This window comes from Vulpes vulpes, chromosome 1 (assembly GCF_048418805.1).
Source record: "Vulpes vulpes isolate BD-2025 chromosome 1, VulVul3, whole genome shotgun sequence".
Lineage (NCBI taxonomy): Eukaryota > Metazoa > Chordata > Mammalia > Carnivora > Canidae > Vulpes > Vulpes vulpes.
Genome location: NC_132780.1, coordinates 98,268,177 through 98,292,686, shown reverse-complemented (window position 1 = coordinate 98,292,686; position 24,510 = coordinate 98,268,177). Strand labels below are relative to the sequence as shown.

At 37.8% G+C, this 24,510-nt stretch overlaps 1 protein-coding gene across 4 annotated transcripts in view; it reads right to left on the bottom strand.

Annotated features, from left to right (window-relative positions):
• Positions 1 to 24,510, bottom strand: part of EPHA3 (EPH receptor A3) — a 324,141-nt gene that overhangs the window by 198,465 nt on the left and 101,166 nt on the right. The window lies entirely within an intron of this gene.

Below are 24,510 nucleotides of genomic sequence, written 5' to 3'. Positions count from 1 at the left end.
TTCTTACCTTCCAAATTCTGTCATGATATTTTGTCTTATTTCAGGTTCCTTTATTCATTTCCCCTTTTATGTGTCTAATTATCTCCCAATAATTCTTCAATTCCACCTTAAGTTTATTTGCTCTTTAAAATCATCTTCTATCCCCACAACTTGGGTTGAGTCTTCTCCAGTCTTAAAGGTTGATATCCATTAGTTTCTCTTGCCTTGAAATCATTTCCTTGACTTGACTTCTTCCTATTGTTTATCTCTTAAACAGGGAACTGTTGGGAAAAATAAGTGGGACTTACATTTGCAATTATCCTCCATATCTAGAAAAGTACTGGTGCGGAGTAGATGTTCAATGAATTGTTGTTGGTGATGCTGAATATTTTTATTAAGAGACTAAGTCAACAAATACCTTATATACTTCTCTCTCTCTCTCCCTCCCGCCTTCCCTCCCCGCCCCCCAACTCAGATATAAAAGCATCAGTAAGAACTCCTCTGACAAGAACTTCAATTTGTCACCATCAAGCAAGAAAATCCACTCTTCCAGAGAACATTAAACTGACATTACTTTCTGATGATTTCAGAGGTAGTAAGGGGCAAAATGAATAAATCATTAAAATGTTCATGGTGAATTTTGAAAAAATCCAGAATGCTTATTACAACCCATATTTAACTTTCTTAGATGCTATTCAAATTCCTGTCAAAGAAAAGTGATTGAAAGTATGTCCACTGTATCACAGAACGTGCAGGGTGACAATTGTCATGCAGTATATCCACACATAAAATAATTGAGCTGCCGTAGCCCATGGAAATGATGGCAACTTCATTGTGTCCCTAGCAAGCTCTTTGACACAACCTAGCAGGAAAGTCAAAGAATCAGGCCAGCAGGGGGCCACATCTATTCAATAGCGGGTTGCGGTATGGACAGCTATGTCCTATATCACATTAAAAGGATGTCGGAGCCATCAAAATGTTACTCCATCTTCCAAAAATATAAAGGGTTTCATACAAAATTTCAACTTCATATCTTTATTCTCTTTCTAAAAATTAAAACATATAATTAGTTCATAATAGGAGCTAAATGAGTTGCAAAAATTTATGATTTACTGAGAGAACTTCTTTAAGCTTCTGAGTATCTAAAACACTTTTTATCCCATTATAAAATACAGATTGGAAGTTTATGTTTTGCATTGATGTTTTTTATTGGGGCTTTTAGCTCAGTTGATGTTTCTCAGCCATGTTAAAATCTTCAGAACAACATGGTCTAAAATGCAGAAGGTTGCATGACTTTAACAATTCCACATCCTGTGTGAACGTTATGTCACTGACTTAAAGGGTTTCCTTTAAAGAGTCAGTTTTTCTATGGTTTAAATTGAGCATACCAGTCTCACAGCATCAGAGAACAGTAAAGAGGAGCTGGGATTCGAGCCTACTCTTTCAGTAAAGGGCTTTTTCCAGGATCCAACTGTGGGTCTAATTTATTCTCCTGAGATTCCCCATTCTAGTATTTCTAAATGATCTTGTATATGGCAGGGTTTTAAGTAACCCGATTATGCTCTTACATTTACATCATAGGCAAAGAATTAGAAAAGCTGTCCTTGTACAATTTGACCCACTTCCCTAAAGACTTTTTAACCTGAAGCAAAATCCATTTAACCGGCCAAGGCTAGCACTCTGATAACAGTAGCTGCCAGCTGGGCGGACAGTTCCATGATGCACACAGGCATCCAGGTTGACTCCAGACGATCCTGGGACATGATATTTAATTCACACTTCAGAAAAGGTGTTATAGATTAGTCGTCCACTGCAGTAGGATTTTTCACAATTATGAGAGTCAACTAGATTTGTAGATTTGTTCTGTCTCACCAGAACCACCCACATAAAGAACTTTATAATTCTTCTATCCCTTTCCATTTCATTATTTTTCAAGGTAAAAAAACCTCTTGGCTATGTATAAATATTACTCTTTAATATTTATAACATCAATCATCTTATTTACAAGACACAGAAAGCCATTTTATAAGGTTTGATGATATAATAGATAAGAAAATAGCATAACGTTGTAATACTATTAACTATGAAATGCTTTAGAAGATAAATGAAACACCCTTTTCGACTGTCTTTCCTTCAAATATGATTAACTGAATACTCTGGATACTCTAGAATGCATTAATATAATAGCTTTAAATTTATCTCCAGGATAAGGACATAAAGGATGTGTGAAGTTTTAATGTAACTTCAAGTTTTTGTTTTTTTTTTTTTAAAGACCAAGTGTGTACTAATTATTACTAGGTTTGGCATGATCTGTGCTATTTTTCTTTTAAAAACAGTGAAATGAAGGTGAATTAAAAACATGATGGACATTGATATTCTGTTTTTTTTTTCAATGTTTCTTCATGACTATCCAACCATGTTTACCCTTTCTGCATTTCTCTTTAATAATTCAGACCAACCTGAATGACAGCAAGTGATAGGAGTGTAACAGTTCATCTAGGGGGTTAACTGCAATTGAACTTTGCCCAAAACAATCAGTTCAACTGCATTTTCATAAGAACAAGTGTTACTTAATTTCCAAGAACGAATGCTTAGCCCAGTAGCAAGAGCTTGGAAAAATTAGGAAACCAATACTTCCAACAGGATCATTCAGCTGCGCACTATGTAGTCAGTGAGATGTTCTCGTGACATGATAACCACTCATGAAGTCACATATCAACATCACCGTTACTGATATTGGCACCGTGGTGAGTAAAGTCATAGGTTAACATAAGAAATTAAGATAATCTGAAACACCTCTTTCTATGTTCTATTCTACTTCTTTTCTAATCTTAGCATTTGTGGAAACACTTATACAAACTTTACAACCGCCAAATTAGTACTTTTGTAAATAGAAAGAATGAAAAAAAATATATATTTGTTTCAAGACTCAAAGAATAAAGTATTTTTTAAACTTCTCATCTTCCTTTTACTGGAAAGAACCATTTAAATATATTGAGTGTATAAAAATAGATGATCCGTGTGATTAACTCAGACCATTTTGAAAATCACAGTATTTAAACTTTAAAATATGAGCATACATTCCAGTTTGTCTGATTAAAATATGAGCACACAAGCAAAGTAAACACAGAATATAATAAAGTTATTTCTTCCAGCTTTCCTTGAAATGGACATTCCAGAAAAGCCAGTGTGGCTGACTTAGAAATCATCCTAATTTTAGTTAAAAACTCTCGTCATGGACAAGTTTCTCCCAATATTTATTTTCAGCATTATTGTGTGTCAATAATGTAACAAAGTTACATAATGTTACAAATACATAGCATTATGTTACAATAATGTAACATAAAGGAAATACTAAACTATTTTACTGCAATGCACAATTAAAATGGTTCTCACGTTTAACTTTATAACAATTCTTAAGTTACTTTATTTAAAACACTAATATAAATATGTGATCCTAACAAAATTATTATTTTTTAAACAGGAATAGTCTATGGGTTTTAGCCTGTAGCAGGAATGGCTGTCTCAGTAGAATTATAGTTCTTGACGTGAAACTGCTTTAAAAATCATCAGCTCGTATTGCAGCATTGGTAGCAATTAGGTAAATACATTTCTCTTTAGACTTTGCACTGGATTCCCAACCCTGCCAACTGTGCATTTCCTTTCATATCCTCATCGATTGGAGAGCACCTTAAAAGAATCAACCTAGGTTTGAAATCATCATTTTATTGCACTAAAGGACAACTTAATCTTGTTTTCTGAAACAGCAAAGTATAATTTTATTTACCACCCCATCAATAAGATCCTGAGACTTGAGATTTATAATATCTGTTGGATATTGAGATTTATAAATATCTGTTTATCTCAGGGAGAGAAAAAAGAACTATTCAATAATTATAGGAAATATTTAGTTTTTGTTCTTGAGATACATATTTCTCTTATACTTTCATTAAAAAAACTCAAAGTAAATTATATCATCATATTTTTATTTACTTGTATTCCAAGAAATAATGAACTACTTAGATTAGAAACAAAGAATATGAACTACATTCTATTAAAATAATGTAGAGGGTGTTTAAAAAAAAAAAGCAAGTGACTGATAAGCCACTTAGGTTTCTTCTTTTTTAAAATGAAGAAACTGATAATTCTTGGCAAAGAGGGTTGTTATGAGGATTAAATGTATAAATACATAAAAAAGTGGTGAAATTATCCCTGGCACAAAGTAAGGACACAATAAATACTAAGTGTTAGTAGTCCTGGGAGTTTAACTAGTTGGTACTAGTAATTGTACTAGAGCTATCCTAGTTGTTAATGCAATGAAAATATAACAGGATTGCTAAAATACATGCAAATCACCACCATGGTTGTATATTTTAGCTGAATGCACTGAGTTAGTGGCAAATGGCAATCAATTTTCAATTACCAAACATTTAGCTACAGGAGGCCAATAGTGACTGGCTGATTCACTGATTAGTATGTGGTATGAAAATTCCCACCAGAAACATGGAGGTAATTGGGTTTGAGTGAAATAGTTGATCGCCTTTTCCTGATTCTCCCCGAGGGAAAACAAGAAGAAATCAAGTAAGACAAACATTAAAAAATCAGGTTATTATCCAATGACTATTTATGTTTGTTTGCTTTTGTCTTTTAATGTTCAGAATAGATACTGGACCGTTTCAAATTAATAAAATGGTGATACTGTATTCCTATACTGTAGGAAGCTATAAGGTGTATAATGTATTTGTCAAGAAAATAAAGGGTTTTTTTTTTTTAAGGAAGAAACACGTCCTTTGTAGAAGAAACCAAATTTTTGCTTTGATTCTGTTTGCTGTCCATGTGCTTAGTTTTCAAGAACCACTGTGTTGCTTTAATCATTTCTTTAGCATTTCACTTTTAAAGTTCTGCTCTCAAAAATTGCTCTATAGTGATTATTGAAACTGTCTCAAATCAGCTTGTCAACCTTTATAACTTAAATTAGTGCTGCTCTGTGTTATTTTTATTGGCAACCAATTGTTATTAATTACTATTACTTTACTGTTATTTTTCTACCATTTATCAGACATGTAATTATGTAATTATCCATTTATTATACCATTTATCAGACACATAATTAAACAGATGAGATGTGAATAGTTTTATTTATTTCCTTATTCTATTCTGATTTTAAATGAAAATAACTCATAGATGACCATGGTCTATTCATATAATTGGAAAAAACAATATGTGATACATTTGTTCTGTAGTAGATATAAAAACATTCTGTCCTAGGGATTTTAGTTAGATAGTCCCAATAGTTAGATAGTCACATAAGACAGAGAACATTTTTTATTAATAGTTAGATAGTCACATAAGACAGAGAACATTTTTTATTAATGTGTTGCAAAATGTCACTTATTCAATGGTGCATTCCCCTCCTAGAAGGATACAAATATATCCTATATCCTATATCCACATTTCCAACATGTGTGAATATTTATATACTAATATGTGCACTGCAAAATACTAGTAGTTATTTTTTTCCCCTTCTAGAATTCTTAATTGTATTAACATGCATCCTCCCAGTAAAATGGTCACTGAAGTAAGAATTATCATTACTGGAAGCCTTAGAGAAATCTCAGGAAGTTGTTTCCCGCAAAAAAAAAAAAAAAAAAAAAAAAAAAAAAAAGAAAAGAAAATAAAGAAAGAAAGAAAGAAAAAGAAAGAAAGAAAATGACATCCTGAGATCATATCACTGCCTCTACACAGAGATTCTCTAAAAATGCCATACAAATATATTATTTCAACCATTGACCTGCTTTCATCCCAGAAGTAGAATCTTGGGAAGTGCAGCCCCTGCTCTGGCCCCACTGGGGTTAGATGCCAAACTCTTGACCCTTCCTCTTGAATGTGCTTGGTTGTCAGTCCAGCCTGCGCAGCTGTCGGTATTCCAGAGGATCAGATGGCCAGAAAGGGGCTGGAATGGGCCTATTAGCATCTCAATAGGGCCACTCCAGTCCCCTTTATTACCAATTCACTCAAATTAATTAATTTTTAATTTTGCACTACCTCAACGAGTATAAATCAAGGCAGGCAGGGAGACAGAAAAGCACACTTGAAACATGAAACTGTCTGTGGTGTGAGTCACAGAGGCTCAGCCTCTGCAATCTGTCACTGTGGAGATCAGGAAAAAAGGAAAATTATCCGGTGCAGAGATTATTGAAAAATATTTTTTGATGAATTATGCTCCTTTCTAAAGGTCACAAAAGAGAGGAGTAGTGGTGATAAATGTCTGTGATGTGCTTTAGATCCTTAAACCCAGGTTCTGGGTTCAGAAAGACTAGCTGATTAAAAACAATGCTCCTGTGATTTCCCATTTATTTTATTTGAACCTAACATTTTATTGTCATATTAACATGTATTTTGTACAAATAATGACTTTGAGTCTTAAAACTGACACCATCTGTAACTATATAATACTCCTAAAATGTAAGAATTACTATTACTATTATTATTTTGTTGGCTTGGCTTTAATTTCCTTAAAGCAGCATCCTCTAAAAGAGTGCAGTGGTTTGGACTGAATAATAATCTAAATTATAAACTGGTATTTTGAAATGCAGAAAGCAATGAAATCATTGGCAAAATATCCCTCTGTGCTCCTTTATCCTCAATTTACTTGAATTGGTCTCAGGAATAAAACTCATAGTAAGAAAGCATTTACTTTGAACAGTACAATCCTCTTTGAGTGAGGACTGATTGCTTTTGATATTCTATAGTGCAACATACACGGTTATAGATATATCATAGGGAGCTTTCTTTTTGACTTTGAGCTACAGAGTAGAAAGACCAAAGATTAAAGGTGTTCAATCATTCTACCATACTGTGTAACTTCTTACATCATATTCTTGAGCGAGGAAATGTGGCCAAATTTAAGATGTATTTATACCATGCTGGGTAGGATTTTTTTTTCAACCTAATATAAACCTAGCTGTTTGAGACAGAATACAATTGGTTTCTGTTTCTGAGAATAATAAAGGGTAGATTCATGGCTACCAAATAACTCCTTAGAAAGTTTTCTTTTCCTCTCAGATATAATCAAGTCCACAGTGTGGTTTATTACAAACATTTATGAAGTCATTTAATTTTAAATATTTGCAACTTGCAAAATATTTGCCAAGTATTTTACAAGTACTTGGCATTTAAAGTTGTGGAAATTAAGTAAGTAATTTGTTTAGGTTAACAATGCAGTAAAGGTAGAAAGATCAACTCACACTTTAGGCCACAATTTCACAAATTTTCCTGGGCAACACTGCTTTCCCAAACCTATACTGGTTGCAGATAACTTGCCATAAATGACAACTATCCACATTTCAACAAACAGTAAAATGAAATACTTCCTTAAACGGAGGGTTGTTAAGTTCAAGTACAGATTTCTTACATTAGAATTGTGGTTAAAGAAGAATGTTTCATAATTATGAGACTGGCTTAACTGTGGTTCTGATGGAGAGCAGAAGATATCAAATATAAAATTAAGATCTTTAAAAAATGCAACTATGAATTAAAAACTGAGTTCACATGCCTCAGCAAGATTTCATACCTCTAGCATAATGAAAAATTTTCTCCTTTTCCAATTCTCTCCTGTTTTTATTGAGATTGTTATGCAAATTCTGTGTGTTGGTTCTTTGGCAGAGAATGTTATACCAACTGCCAAATTAAATAGAAATTGGCCCCATATTTTGATCAGGCTACCCCATGTTGTGTAGTTACCTCCCTTTAAAAAAATACTTTTCTTTTTGGTACTTAAGAAAACACTCAATATACTAATGAATAGTAAATGCCAGTTATTTAAAGAATATACTGAATATTGTCATTGCTCTTCCCTCAGGTATCTCAGAAAAACCCTGCTCTGATTGCTTGATGTTAGTATGCTGAGAGACATTTGTTCTTGTCTTCTAATTAACAGTTTTAAGTTCAAAAAGTAACTCCTCTTTATTTTAAAATACTTTTACAAACTACAACTTGATCACGATTTAATACAACAGGTCAAAGGTATTCATTAACCACCCACCAACAAATAGCTTTTCATACAAATTCATTGTAATCATAGGCAGAAAAGTTTAGGTAAAAAATGTCATCGAAAAATAAGATTTTATGACAGTTATGGATATTATCTTATTTCTTTTTATTATAACTGAGTTCATAGAACTAAATCAACAATCCTTGGTTTACAAAACCTTTTTAAAATTGGCTCATGTACGGTCATCATTTACAGATTTATGTACCTGTTTCCTTATTTGTTAATTCATGTGTCCATGCACTCCTTAATTTACTCAATTTTTTTTATTATACTACTGTAAAAAGTATAGATCAATCATCTAGAATAGGAACTTGATGATAATTACAAACATCTAACCATATTATTTCCCCATTTCATTCCTCTCGCCCTTCACTTCGTGTAATTGACACTCTGAACTATATTTTCACCATAATATTGATTCCTCATATATATATGAGATGTATATACATATCTTGATTTCATAAATATTTGTGGCACTTTAAATAATTTAGTTCACTTTAACTTTATAAAAAAATGATGGAAACAACTTTAAGGACTTACCTGTCATTTAATATTATATTGCTAAGATTCATACACAATTTTATATCATTATTTTTCCTTAATCCAAATTAAGGATTGAGGTATGATATTTCACTATGCAACTGTACTATAGGTCATTCAACCACTCTCTTTTTAATGATATTTAAATTATTTCTAGCCCTTATTTAGCTTGAACAGTGCTTCATGAAAATATATCTTGCTGATCATAAAGAAGAGGTTTTTGGGGTATATATCTAGAAAAATGGCTTAGTTTATTTCTCGTGTTAACACTAAACTATTTCCCAAAATGATTAAAACGTCTAAATTCCCATGTTATATTAAATTTAGACTAGAAGCTGTGAAACCACATCTTCTTCAAAACTAGACATACCTAATTTAAATATATATATATATACATATATATATATATACACACAAACACACACACATTGGGCCAGCTGGATGACCCAGTCGGTTAAGCATATGATTCTTGATCTCAGCTCAGGCCTTGATTTCAGGGTCATGAATTCAACCCCTGTGTTGGGCTCCACATTGGGCATGGAGCATATATATAAAATATGTTTCCCAAGTAGGCTCAAGTAGGCCCAAGTTGGCTCTACACCTATAGATGTATATATAAATATATTTTTTTTTGTCTTAAAGAGTTAAAAATGATCATTTATTGTCCTCTTGGATTCCTCTCATCATTAATGATACTGAACATTTCTTCCAATGCTTACTGAACATGTATGCTTACTTTTGGGGGAAATTTAGTTTATGACTTTCACTCACTTTTTTTCCACACATATTCATTATTAATATACAGAAATTCTTCATTTATTAGTAATGCATATATTTTTCAGTTGTATGCATTGAGAATAATTCCTCTGAATTTGAAATTTGTTTTACTCTCTTAAAATGTATTTTGAAAAGCTGCATTTCTTAATTTTAATATAAATAAAAATTCAGTGTCAAGGATTTAGGAAGTTTTCGAAAACAAAAATTGATAGATTATGAAAATATATTCAAGAAGTTTTAATAAATGTACAGATATACCATGTTCATGAATAAGAATAATATATTGAAAATATACTAATTTTCCCCAAATTTATCTACAGTTTTAGAAATTCCAATAAAAACCTCAACAAGGGGCAGCCCAGGTGGCTCAGTGGGCAGCCCAGGTAGCTCAGTGGTTTAGCACCGCCTTCAGCCCCAGGTGTGATTCTGGAGACCTGGGATGGAGTCCCACATCGGGTTCCCTGCATGGGGCCTACTTCTCCCTCTCCCTGTGTCTCTGCCTCTCTCTGTCTCTGTGTATCTCATGAATAAATAATATCTTTAAGAAAAAAAAAAACTTCAACAAGAATTTTCATAGCATTTAATAACACGATTTTCAAATGTGTATGAAAGAAACTGTCCATAATATGAAGGGCAAGAATGAGAAATTTACCTTTTCAGGTATCAGGACTTAACAAAGCTACAGTAATTAAGAAACTGAAATATTGACACAGGGTGGATATATTTATCTAAAATATATTTAATTTGAGGATTAAATCTCCATATTGCCACTAAAAGTCATTTTGTTCTGTCCCTTTGAGTGTCAAAAGCTCGTTCAAAAAAAGATTGCACTTTTCACGAACATTTTTCCATTTTACAAAGCGATCAGTGAGTGTCAGGAAAGCATTTATCTTGCAAACAACCCAGGCAAAACCCACTCAAACACTGCAGCTTGCTGAAAAGCCTCACTGTCTTCTAACTCAAGCATACCACTGAAATTCATCTCTAGAAGTAATTAATAGTCTCCACTGCCGAGGAAGAAAGCAGCAAGTTTTATTGGTCCAAATCATACCCAAACAAAATTACCTTACTTAGTTACAAAATTGACAGAAAATAAACGATGAAATGTAAGTGAAATCCAGTCACACAGACTGAATTGTGGTACATTACTGTGTAGTTTAATAGTTCCTTTTTTTCTACATATTTTGTAGAGCTTTAAAGATTTTAGATAAAAAAAACAAAAACAGCTGTCACATGGAAAATTAATAACATCAAAATTTAATGTAAGCTCCAGTACAAATCAAATTCTCTTTTCTACTGATATTAAAATTTTATAGAATACCTCATTAATGTTATTTTTATTCTGTTTTTTATTTCTGTCTATATAGCATCATCATTGTATAAAATTGTATTTGAATTGATCTTTCACTTCATGTCAATTTTAAGTTAGAGTTTTTTCTTTTATGGCATAATTTATTAAATTCCTAGCCTATATTCTTTGCCTTTTATTTATCTAAGAAGTGAAACTTCTAAAAAGAAAAAAAAGTGAAACTTCTAAAACTACAATTCTGGAGCATACCACTCAGAGTTGTGCCTTCTTATCAGAGGCTCTCTTTCACTACCTCCCAACCAGACCCCACTTCAACTGCCGGCCCCTGGTTGTCATACTTTGCCTGTACAAGACGGAAGAGGATAGAGAAACCTCTGTCACGGTAACGATGGCAACAGTATCTTACATAGTTTATAAGCATTTTGTGTAGACCTTGGTCTTCTGACAAGACCAACTGTTAACTGCGGGAGCTAGGAAAGAAATAGATCTGTCTCACTAAACAGAAAATAAAGTGAAGCGTACGTTCCTCTAGTTGCCCATGTTTAAAAATGGTAAATCATTATTATAGAGAAGTACAAAAAATGTCACATACCCCAGAGTTTCTCCCTAAGAGAATATCTGAAAAAAAAAAAAGGCTTCACTAATAAAGTTTTAAAGCTTAACAAGACCCGGAAATCGTGACCCAAATTTCCAGGCGTCTGTCCTGTGTCCGCAGGCCCGCGCCTGGTTGGCAACAGGGGGCGGCGGGGAGGCTGGGCCGGGGCGCGGGGGGCGCGGGGGGCGCGGGGAGGCCGGGCGGGGGTGCGGGGGGGCACGGGGGCCGGGCAGGGGTGCGGGGGGGTGCGGGGGGGCGCGGGAGGGCCGGGCGGGGGTGCGGGGGGGTGCGGGGGGGCACGGGGGCCGGGCGGGGGTGCGGGGGGGGGTGCGGGGGGGCGCGGGGGGGCCGGGCGGGGGTGCGGGGGGGCGCGGGGGGGCCGGGCGGGGGTGCGGGGGGGGTGCGGGGGGGCGCGGGGGGGCCGGGCGGGGGTGCGGGGGGGTGCGGGGGGGCACGGGGGGGCCGGGGCCTGCACTCAGGAGGTCGGGAGGGCAGAGCAGCCCCCCGCGAGGCCGGAAGGGGGGAGACGATGGGGGCCTTGGGGCCCGCACCCGCCGCCAGGAAAGGAGGCCCTCCACTCCCGGATTCTATTTCCTGTTTTCTAAGTAGTTCATGTTCCTGTGCGATAGAGTTAAGTGGACAAAATGTGACAGATTTCCAGAAGAACTTTTGTTTTTTTTCTGCTTTTACATCTTCATCTCTTTAAGGCATCCTCATCACTGCCTTTATGTTTGGTGACTATTTAGACGTGGAGTATTTGTGGTCTTTGATATCGGCATAAATACTATCTTTTACTAAACTTGAAACTTGACCATCTTTAAATATAAAATGGGGATTCGTTTGCGCACAGCCTGAAGAGGCAAGTTTCCGTTCATCCTGAAGTCTGGTGGTACAGGGGAAAAAAGGGAACTGACAGCTGTGATTCAACAACACGGAAAGTTCATTCCGTCTACTATTTGTCTACATTTAATACTAAAAATGACCTGAATGAATGATGGGCAAACAGCTGAGTCTCTTCTAGCTTGCAGTATAGGGTTAAAAAAAAATCACACTTATTTTTAGTCTGTGTTTAGAACTAATTATGGATCACTTCAATTTCTTCTTGGCTATTTGAATATGCTCAAGTTTAAAGAGACCATTTTGTGTAACACATGGTAATATTGATTGTCTTTCATTATGTAATCTGGCATAAAATTGGGAAATGGCTTCTGCGACTAAACTGAATTACTAAAAACGTTATCTTTCCTCACTAGTACTTAAATTTTCCCATTAACTTAAATTTTAAATACACCTCCCCAAAAAAAGTGCATTCATTTTTTTTTTTTTATTACCAAGTATGCCATTCTGCCCTTTAAAATTACCTGAAGTCTCAGATACCTTTCTGCTTCCAACATAAGTTTTTATTTCAACCCACTCAGCAGTCTGATCTGCAGCACCCAAGCTGGCCCACATGCCCAGACACACGTGTCAAACCACCACTGACCAGGTGGGCCTCCTGACTGTCCCAGCAGCAAAGCCTTCTCAGACCAACCTGGCCAGACCACCAAACTCATGCTTTCTATTTTTGAAATATAGATACTTGAATTAGACTTCATTAAGGAAGTAGTTTTATAAGCAGAAGTAGACCCTCCACACTCTAGTCTGTAAAGTCTCACTCTACTGTGGGCCATGGACCAGCACTGTCCACACCATCAGAGAGCTGGTTAGGAATGGGGTGGCTCAGCCGGCCCAGCAGCTGACTCTCGATTTCCGCTCAGGTCATGATCTCAGGGTCTTGGGATCAGCCCTGTGCTCCGTGGGGGCATCTGCTAGAGATTCTCTCCCTCTCCCTCTCTCCCTCCCTCTGCCTCTCCCCCTGCTTGTCGTCTCTCTCTCTCTCATCTCTCTCTTTTTCAATCTCTCAAATAAATATATATATCTTTTTTAAAAAATGCAGAATTTCAGCTTCACCCTAGACCTACAGACTCAAAGTCTGCATTTTAAACAATATCTACAGGTAACCTAGATGTAAATTAACATCTGATAAATCCTATTTTGTACTGGCAAAAATATAAGCAAACAACACCACCAACACACAAACAACTAGTAGCTAGAAATGAGGGAGGAAGGGAAAGGAAGGAAAAAAGTAAATGTCAAACTGACTGCATTCTTTCTAAGTTATGTGTTTAATAGAAGACACTATAGTTTTACCTAAAATGGAGGTTGTGTTCTTTTAGGTGCATGTATACTGAGAGAGGTATTCATACAATATAGGAAGCATTTCAAAATAGGATGATATGCTCCAAATGTTGTAGTTAGTGAAGAGTTTGTTCTGATAGAAGTTGTTAGTATTTTGTGCCATAAATAATTTACTAATGTCCCATAATGAAAAAAATGGCAGGTCTATTTTTTTGTCCAATAAAATGGCACTAAAATTTAAGTCACTCTTTTTAAAATTTATTTTTATTTTTATTTATTTATTTATATAATTTATTTATTTATTTATTTAATTTATTTATGACACAGAGAGAGAGAGAGAGAGAGAGGCAGAGACCCAGGCAGAGGCAGAAGCAGGTTCCATGCGGGAAGCCCGATGTGGGACTCGATCCCAGGACCCCAGGATCACAACCTGAGCCAAAGGCAGACACTCAACTGCTGAGCCACCCAGATGCCTTAAAATAGTGATTCTTTAAGGGATCCCTATGTCAATGAACTTATCCTATTCATCTAAGTGCAAGTCATTAATAAGCAACTTCCTAAGATTGGTCTAGAGGACTGTCTGTCCACATTAATCCTGGAAGGGCATATTGGGGGGGCCCCTGAGAGTAAATACATAGGTAAGTAAGACCTTGCCCTGACTCAAGGGGCTCACAAAAGACATGCTTACAAAAATAGTTACAGCGTACTTGTGAGAAGGACCCCTGGAGCACAGAGGAGGGAGTATTTCACTCTGCCTAGGGAGTTCAGGGGTTAGGAAAAAAGTTAAGGAAGAGAATGAAGAATCTGCTAGAAAGACCTTGCAGGAGTTTCCAAGGCAGACCGAGGGATTCTGGTGTTGGGTATAGTCGATTTAAGGGGTCCATTTAATTTTTTTTAAAAGTGAGACAAGAAATCCTGTGGCCAGCACACCAAAGGCTGGGTGACTTTGATCATCACCTCTCTTTTCCATAGGTGTCATCTGCGTACCGTTGGCACAAAGGCAAAGTCCAATTAGACATGGGTTCCTAGCCTCAAAGGGCACGTGATGAATCACTAACCTCAAACTCTGAAATATGTTAATGAATTGAATTTAAATTAAAAACAAATAAATTCGCAATTCCAGTGGAGCTTGAAAGAACTTTGCATGAAGTACCAAGAAGAGGGGGAAAAAAAAGATGAATCTTTGCCTGACCTTGGAGAACGAAGAGCAACCCAGAAGGAAGTGAGCTTAGAGGTAAAACAGACTTTTGAGGACAACTCTTAGTTTTAAAAAAGAGAGAGAGAGCAAGAGCGAGTGCATGAGCTGGCAAGAGAGCTATGTTTGGGGCAGGTCCTAATTAAAACACCAGGAAGAAGTAGCCACTTACTGCTTAATGTCATCAAGAGGAGGTGGTCCGAAGCCTCCAGATCCAGAAAGCACCAGTTCTGCAATAAGTTTTGCATTCAGACAAAAGTATATTTACCTGCAAGTAAATTGCCTTTAAAATAAGCACAGATGTGACAAATATGTGTCCCATATTTAAAAATTTTGTCTCATGATATTTCCCTTTCTTCCTTGAGTTTGCTTGTAATTCTCAGATGTCATATTCCAAAATATTTTTCCAAATAGCACCATGGTTTATTTTTCTTAATTTTTTCTCCTTGAACAACAACAACAACAACAAGACATATGTTCATTCTCTTAGGTAAATTCAGTGATTCGAAATATGGGGGAGATGTGTATCAAATAAGATGTTTTTGAGCTTTTTTGAGTGCTACGTTAATAGCTTTTGTTTAATGAATTGCTTTTATTTAGAATCAGTGTAATATGGTAGAAAGAATATCACAGAAGCATAGATACTTGGCCATGGAGAAAGCCGGCAATATGAGGGCCACTGTGCTTGGTGCTTTAAAACAAAGAGCAGAGCCTGGAACATAAAGCCTTTTTAGGAACAAATTTGGATTCAGTTGTGTGTATATGGGGGTGGGGGTGTATGTGTGTGATTGTTAGGGCAGTGGGGCCCCCCAGGGGGATTGAGTCGTATTGTAAAATCTGAAGGGAGATAAAGCCAGATAAAAAGACACTGGATTTACCTAAAATAGGTCTTTATCAACTAACCTCCTGAGATGATCAAAATCATCCAGCACGATGATTAAATTTCTTGTTATCTTCATACTACTTTTCTCCTTCATTCTAAAAAATCTTCAACAGCTAACTCCACACACAATATTTGAAGAAAGACAAAAATCTTTGGCCTAAGCCATCCAGCCCCAACATAACAACCATATATACCAACAACATTTCAATAAAAACTATAAAATTCAGGCAAACTGAGATGTTCTATGTTTCAGGGATAGAAGTGATGTTTCTAGATGAAGACTTTTCCTAGCTTCAAAATTTTACACTGACTTAAGAGGCCATTTTTACTCATAGAATTTTAGCTTCAATGTTACATCCTTCATGGAACCTCTCTCTTCTCTATTGAGCCTTCTAGCAGGATGCTGCCGCTGACTGGAGGAGGGACCTTGGTAATATATTTAATGGCTCTGGATTTCCATCTCTTCGTTACTAATATTAAGTGGTTGGCCTAGATGAATTTCTAACTTTTATTACTCACATGCACCGTAAAATAATCTTTTAAAACCTACATATGTACTGACTCATATATTTTAAGTTGGCCTTTAAAATGTTTTCTCATGAGTGTAAATAGTTGGGAATGATGTAATTTCCACCATATTGTAAATATTGACGTTTAAAAATAAAGCTGTTACACCACTCTTCTGAATGCACCCAGTGGAATCTAAATACCATAGTGATTTGATACTCACTATCATGTAAAAATAAACAACTGACAATTTATTAGCTCTTCCTTCATTTTGAATGACAACAACTAATTGAAAGACACTTAACCTGAAATAGAATTTGATACAGACCCATTTTCACATCCTCAACACCAAGTTTTTAATTCCTATTTAACACTTAGGTCCAAAGGGCAATGCACCTTAATAGGATTTCAGAACCAGCATGAGGGGAATGCTTATTCTTCAGAAAAGACTAAAATAAGCAATCATGGAAAGGTAAGTGGGAAAGAGAACTAGCTTGAGAATTTGGGCTTAAACACAAATTCTCACACAAGTTAACATCACTACATATGGAAATCGAGTAATTGAGTGTGTGAAGCTTAATTTCCTTAAAACCATAAATGTACATGGACCCCTTGGATATTCTCAAGGAGTCTGCACTTTACATGTAGCTCAGTTTGGAAACTGCTGTACATCCTCTTTGTGTATGTCTATAGATTACTCAGGTGTTACATCCTACACAGTACTTTGCATAATGCCTTGAGTTTAGTAGTCAACCAATATGTACATATAAAATTCGTAATTTCTAAAACCAAATGTAGGCTATATAATAGTGTATCTAATTGTGCATACACAAAATTTGTATTTAAATGAACATAGCATTGTATTGTGCTTTTCAATATCCATTCCTAAACATGTTGAGTTGTCTGACAAGAGCACTATAGTACAATGAGCTGGTGGATATGCTGTATTTATTAACACCAGGAAATTAATCTACTGTAACTATGTTGGCAGGATTTCCCATTCATATTTTCTATAATTTCTTTTCCGAAGACCACTAGATCTCAGTCATGTTTTCATTTTCAATATTTTGCTTTCTAGATTTTTGTGTACCACTTAACCACACGTTGCCAACAACACTAACCCAGTCCATGAATATCCACTAATAGGTGAAGCTGTTTACAGCATAAACTTTTTCTTAAGTGAATCTAAGCAGGCATTTTATCTGGGGACCACATGTCTAACAAAGCAGCCATTTCTAACTATGGATACCAAAGTCAAAGTTACAGCAAATTTATTCTGCAATGTTATCACACATGCCAAACATAATATTGAACTACCAACAAAATGACTGTATGCACAATACACTATAATTAACCTTGTAAATTCACCGTACTTACAGTCTTAACATGTATGTACTTTGGTGAAAGGAACCACAGTGCTGAAAGCAAATGTGAAATTTGCTAAATAAATTTTTGGAAGCTTAAGTCATTTGACCTTTCCAGTTTAAACAACCTAATAATACAGGAGTTAGTCATCCTTGGATATGGGACATTACAAATAAATTTCCCAAAATAATAGTCATCATGTTCTGGGATATCCTTGCTCTCTATGAATTATTACAATAAATTTCCCTGAAGAGTTTAAATGAATAAAATAATAATTCTTGGCCGCCTGAAATCACAGGTAAGTCTATGAATCAATCACCCCTCTAGTATATGAGAACACACAAATAGGGCTTATAAGTTGTTCCTGGGAGGGTACAGGGCACCTGAGGAATTTTAGTCCAAGTTCCAGGATTTAAATTTATATCATGACTTATAAGATGTTTTCCTTAGCGTACTGAATACTGACTTAAATATTCAATCTTCAGTGATATATAAGTTCCTCACTTCAATGTAATATTTACTCAAGAAACATACAGGAAATAAATTATGATTGATAAATGAGAAATTAGACCTGGGAGTGATCCCTTGGGCTTCTATCTTCAATACCTAACTGAGACTACCTCCAACCAAGTCTAAGGTAAATTTCTAGAATTTCCAAGAGAGAGACTATTACTTATTTCACAAAGTCAATTTGAAACAATTCACTTAGAAAATGATTTAGCACTTAGTAGCCACACCACAATTAGGATCTCAATGTCAGAACTTCTGTCTCTATTAAAAAAAAAAAAAAGGTAGAATTGAAAACATTAGAAATAATACTGTAAAAGTACTACATATATAAATACATATACTATTTATAACAGATACCACTTATATATTTGACTCAGGACTTACATATAAAAATACAGTGACTGATTATCAGGTCTTCATTTAATTCTCTCTTTTGAACATTTTTAACCAAATTTGTTTGATATATGTGTAGTCTCTCCCTTATTCCCTCTCTGTCTCTGCCTTATAATTGTGCTCTGCTTTCCTACTGTTAAAAAAAAAGGAGACAACAGACCCAAAATGGAGTCACTCATGCTATACCCCATGTCAGCAAACAAAGATTTAATATCTAATCTATTTGAAATTTCAAATGTCTCCCAGGAATGTAATCTTAAACTGGTAAATCTGGAATTTTCTGGTCAGCACTAATGAGGTAATCTGCCCATAGATCCCTTCTCTCCCCCAAAGGAAGATGACCTTATTTGAACAATAGATTCCTTCCCTTGTCTCACCCCTTTTTTGCCTATAAAAGCCTTTCATTTTGCACAGCTTTTGGGAGCTCCTTTCTACTTGCTGGGGGGGATGCTGCCCAACTCATGAATCACTGAATAAAGCCAGTTTGACCTTCAAATTTTACTCAGGTGATTTTTGTTTTTTTAAGACTACCTATACATATACACATTATCATACTTACTCCTACATCTCCCTCTCTGACCTACAATCTTACACAAAGGAAGGCATCTGAGGGATTAAGTGTGATTAAAGCCTCAATAACCATGCTTGAGCTTCAAACTTCACAATATTTGCAAAGTAGCTAATTATTTGGCCCTGAAAAAAGAACTGGTTTTCTACATGATAGAGGAAAAAAATACAACCATGGTAAGATAATTCCGACGTAAAAAGAATTCAGAGTGGTATGACATGCCTTGTTTTAAAAGAAACAACCCTGAACCATGTTAGACAGACCATCAAAACCAATTACTGAAACAAGTAAAGCTATTTGATCCTAGAAAACTATCCAATCATGGATTGGTCTAAGTTCTAAATATATAAGAACTGAAGATCTCACACTTTTGAGCACAGAAATATCATATACAACAAACCATGTACTGTTTAGTTAAATTTTATTTCATTTATTTTGGCCTTTTATTTAATATAAATAAATATTATATATATTTATATATTTCAGTTCCACCTGAAACTAAGGCTTTATTCTTGTTATAAAAGCTACTACTTATTAAGTACTTACTCTGTGTGTCAGAGTCTGTGTTGACTACTTTACAAACATTACCTCCCTTGAACTTCCTAACAGCACTACAAAGGAGGTGCTCTTGTTATCTCTTGTTATCTCCAATTTATACCGGAGGTGAGGGACCCAGATTGGTTAAGTCTTTTGCCCACGGTCACATAGTGAATATGAGGTATGGCCAAGATAATATCCAGACTTTCTGATTTATACCATTTGTAACAATTAAAGCAATGATGTTCCTAATCATCGTCTTCTGTGAAGGAGACATTGTAAAATGTGCAACTGATTAATTCATTATGATAGCGGAGAGAATAGAATTTAAATATTTATTGATACCTTATGGCCACAACCATGAATATTTCTTCTTGTTTTATGGACTTTACAATCCTGAGATCCACTCAGGGTTCACTAAGCTGTGGTAGGCATCGGCCCCGCTGTGGCCTTGCTGTGGCCCCAGGCGGGTCTACTTCATCACCCGTGTATGTTCTCATAGCCCTTCTGCTTCTTGTCCTCTTCCCAGGCTGCCAGTTGTGATGTTTATTGTATTTATGCTACTTTCCCCTTTTTCCACAGTAGATTTTTAACTCCTATCAGCTTTGAAACTGACTCAGCGAGTTGTAACTGTGTCTAAAGGAAGGTAGACTCTGACTGGGGCCTCAGGGTTGTCATAAGAAGAGTTCTCTACACAAACATCACTACACAAATGTGTGAAAAACCTCCAAGACACACGTGCCATCCTACTTAACAATTAGTGAGGGTGTTTTCTGTATAATAATTTTTTTAAAGATTTTATTTATTTATTAATGAGATACACACAAACACACAGAGAAGCAGAGACACAGGCGGAGGGAGAAGCAGGCTCCATGCAGGGAGTCTGACGTGGACTTGAACCCAGGACCCCAGGATCACACCCTGGGCTGAAGGTGGAGCTAAACCACTGGGCCACCGGGGCTGCCTTCTGTATAGTTATTTGGGGAAAAAATGTATCTTAGAAAATATATTAGGCTATTATGATCTAATTTTAAGAACTGTCACCAGTTTAAAGACTCTGATAACCCTTAAATAGAAAGAAATGTAGAAATATGTGAGTGAGTGAGATGCATAAAACCTCACAGTTGGTAGAATGGCCTACTTTCAAACCCAGTGTACTTCCAGAAAACTGTTTTGAACATACCAAATGCTTTCAGGGGAAGTATAGAGATTCTCAGATTTACAGGATGTATTCCCTACATTTCTCAGACACAGAATCTACTAGATTATAAGGGCATTTTTTTCATATCATTACAATCATCTGAGCAGCAACCCATAATCATGTCCCATAACTGAGCAGCAAATGAATAACAGTAAATACAATGCAATTACTATGTTATAACCCTTCAAATCTTTAATCTTAAGATAGATATTCCAGGATGGATCGTTTCAGCTGTAAATAACCATTTCCAAATGCCTTTTCATCCTCTAGTTGTATTTTTGGAAAGGAATCCATTGCCTTATTTATTTATTTATTTTATTTTATTTTGCTTTAACTTGGGAAGGTAATCTCATAAGTCACAGAAGCCTTTTTATTGGGCATGGGAAATTCGATTTTCATTCTCTATTTTTTTTTTTTTTTTTAGATATTTTAAAGAGTATGTAGACCATCTGGACTTTGTAAGGGTGGCTGCATCTTTAATATAAACTAATGGCTATTTTGAGCACACTTTCTTCTTCAGAAATTAAGGCAGTTACTTTCCTGTCACTTCCTCTTTGTAGCCTTTCTTCTAAAAAAAAGATACAAAGGAGGTTAAAAAATCTTTAAAGATGAACTAGTATGAAGCAAACTATGTGTTAACCAAAACAGCAGAATTTGTTGTATCGTTTTATTGTTAGATTAACTATTTCAAGTCCTCTGCCCTGAATGTTTCAATACTTTGTCAAAGATTTAAATTATGTCTCTATAAAGCTTAATTGTGGAAGATGATTTGTGTAGGAAGGAGTGATGCAGGATCTACAATCACAGAAGGTCAGGGTGTAGCAAACACCCAGGTGTGTGTGTGCCTATACCCCCCATGTATGCCTCATTCAAGAAAGTTACCCACATCTCACTGTTGCTCCATTTTCCCTATTATATATGGATATAGTGCACATGTGAATAAAGAAGAAAAATATTCGGTAAAGAAGCCATCAATATTCACACCTAAAAATGTGGTTATTGTGTACAGATTTTGAACCAGGCTCCGAAAGGATTTGTAAAAGAGAAGAAAGCACAGCTGCTACTCTTAGGAAGTTTATCATCTATAACAACAACAAAGTTTGCCTTTTATTTGCTTAAAAAAATAGTACTCATATTTTAGGATCCAGTTTACCAACGTTTCATTGCTATATTTTATGGATCTCTCCTAACTCAACGCTTAAAAAGTATTTTGAGTCAAGACATGCAAAAGCGTATATATATATATATAAATATATATATAGTCTAAACAAGAGTCCAGTATATAAACTCAGGCAGCCCCACTGACTTATGCTAAAGAGTCTTACTGGATCTTTTGCAGTGAATTTAGATACATGTCAAGTCAAAACACATGTGATCGCACAGCCATGCTGAGCAGATCTCAGGTTTATTCCTAGACAGAGAGGTACAGAAACCATCCTCTATCAATACAGCCGACAATTCCTCCGCGGAGCTGACCCTTGTCTAGAGTTTACAGCATGAGCTTGGCTACTAGCCAATGTGAACAATGTTTAAATTTTTTTATGGCAGCTCAATGAGCTTTCAAACATTCATCTGCTTTACTTACTGTGCTTAATAAAAAGGCAAGTCAATGTATTTTCTCATTCCCTTTTCATCACTAATAAGAGCAACCATCAACCTTACAAAGGATATGATCTGCGTTCACTTCCAGCTCCGTGTCCCCAGTAGCTCCGCACTGAAGCGCTCACAGAACACTGTCATCCCACCCACCGTCACTACGCAGATGTAGGTGGAAGGCCGCACATACTTTGTCCCTAGAACACGACAACTACGTGTGGATAAAGCCCTTGGGAATTACTTCTGTACTTGGACATCAACATTTTAAAGGTGTTTTACTGTATTAATGAAATAGTTGCTTTATACAAGCCTTTATCTTCTGGAAAGCTCAAAAGATTGCAGAATTTTTTTTTTTTTAAAGATTTATTCATTTATTTGAGAGAGCACATGAGAGAAAGAGCATGAGGGGGAGAAAGGGCAGAGGGAGAGACTCTTCAAGCAGATTCACTGCTGAGCCTGGAGCCTGGTGTAGAGCTGGATCCCATGATCCAGGTTATCATGACCCAAGCCAAAACCAAGAGTCACATACCTTACTGACTAAGCCAGCCAGGTGTCCCACAAAATGTTCTTTTAGGTTTATTTATTTGATTCATGAGAGACACACAGAGAGAGGGATCCCCGGACCCCGGGGGTCATGACCTGAGCTAAAGGCAGACGCTCAACCACTGAGCCACCCGGGACCTCCACAAGGTTTCTGATAGCAACACAAAACTTTGTAATCTATGACACTAATGACATTGTCAAAGAAGGAGTTTCCTATGTGATCTTCCTATAAAACAACCTGATGACTAATTTAGGAAGCATGTACATTTTTAAGGTTCATATTTATGAACCTAAAAGACTGTGATGATTTATTATCTAAAATTTCAAAGGTATGCATAATTTATTAACTTATTTTGGGTGTTGCCTCGTTGTAAAAGCAACACAAAGAAACACAAGAATGTACGCAGCCGTCCAACCCCGTCTGAAGTTCGCTTTGATATTCTATTCCGTACTTCACTCATCTTAGCTTCTTTTAGAAAGAAGATGCTTAAGTGCATTGATAAGTACACGCATTATAATAACTAAATATATGTATGCTGAACGCACAGTGCTAATGTGTGTGCTTACGGGTGTGTACACGCACCACGCACCCACCCGTGAACCTGTCCACGCCTGTACGTGCAGGGCGGACGTGCCTCGGGGCACAGGGCCTTGCACGGCGGCCACACACTGGGCCTCCTCCGGGCCACCTCCTCCGAGTCCGCGGGGGCGGGGCGGGGCCGTCAGAGCGAGGCGAGGCTCCACCCGCGCGCCCGCGGGTGGCCGCATTACCGTCCTGTGCCTTCCCCTGGAGCGGGAGGGAAGAGGTGCGGCCGAAGGAGGCCTGGCCCCCGTGGGCACCCCCTGCCAGCCCTCTGCGCGCGGCCCGGGAGGCCCCGCCCCGGCCCCGGGAGGCCCCGCCCTCAGCCCCGGGAGGCCCCACCCTCGGCTCCGGGAGGCCCCGCCCACGGCCCCGGAGAGGCCCCGCCCCGGCCCCGGGAGGCCCCGCCCTCAGCCCCGGGAGGCCCCGCCCTGTCCCCGGGAGGCCCCGCCCCGGGAGGCCCCGCCCTCAGCCCCAGGAGGCCCCACCCTCGGCTCCGGGAGGCCCCGCCCCGGCCCCGGGAGGCCCCGCCCACAGCTCTGGGAGGCCCCGCCCCGGCCCCGGGAGGCCCCGCCCCGACCCCGGGAGGCCCCGCCCACGGCTCCGGGAGGCCCCGCCCCGGCCCCGGGAGGCCCACCTCAGTCTCGGAGCCAGGCGGGCGGGGGCTGCTTGGCGTCCCCACCAGACCCAGAAAAGGCCGTCACGGGTCCGGTTGTCGGAGCCCCGGCGCCAACCCAGGCGGCTGCCCGCGCCCTGGCCCAGGACCCCCGCCGCCCGCCCCTGCACACGCGTGGCCCCCCGCCGTGACCCCGTGCACTGCCCCGGGTCCGCCGCTCCCGCCCCTCGCCGCCTGCGATGCCCAATGCCCTCCTGCCCTCCGTCACGGAAGTGCTCCCCACACCTGCGTTCGTTCTCCCCCAGGAAGAATCTTACTTTTGTTTTTCTTTGCCCGCGGGTCACTTTCCAGCTACTGGGGGCCAGCGGACTCCCCAGGCCTTTAAAAGGCCTGTTTCTAAGTGAAGTCCAGGTAAATCCCAAAGCGTAAGCCCTGAGGTACTGTCATGAGACCCTTCAGCCTGGGTCCCAGGTGAGGCCCTGCTAATACGGGATTTGGCCATTTGGCCCTGATTTAAAATTCCGTGAAAGGAGGGGTTACCGTAGACCACGGCTCTCCGCCTTGACATGGTTTGCGGGACGATGT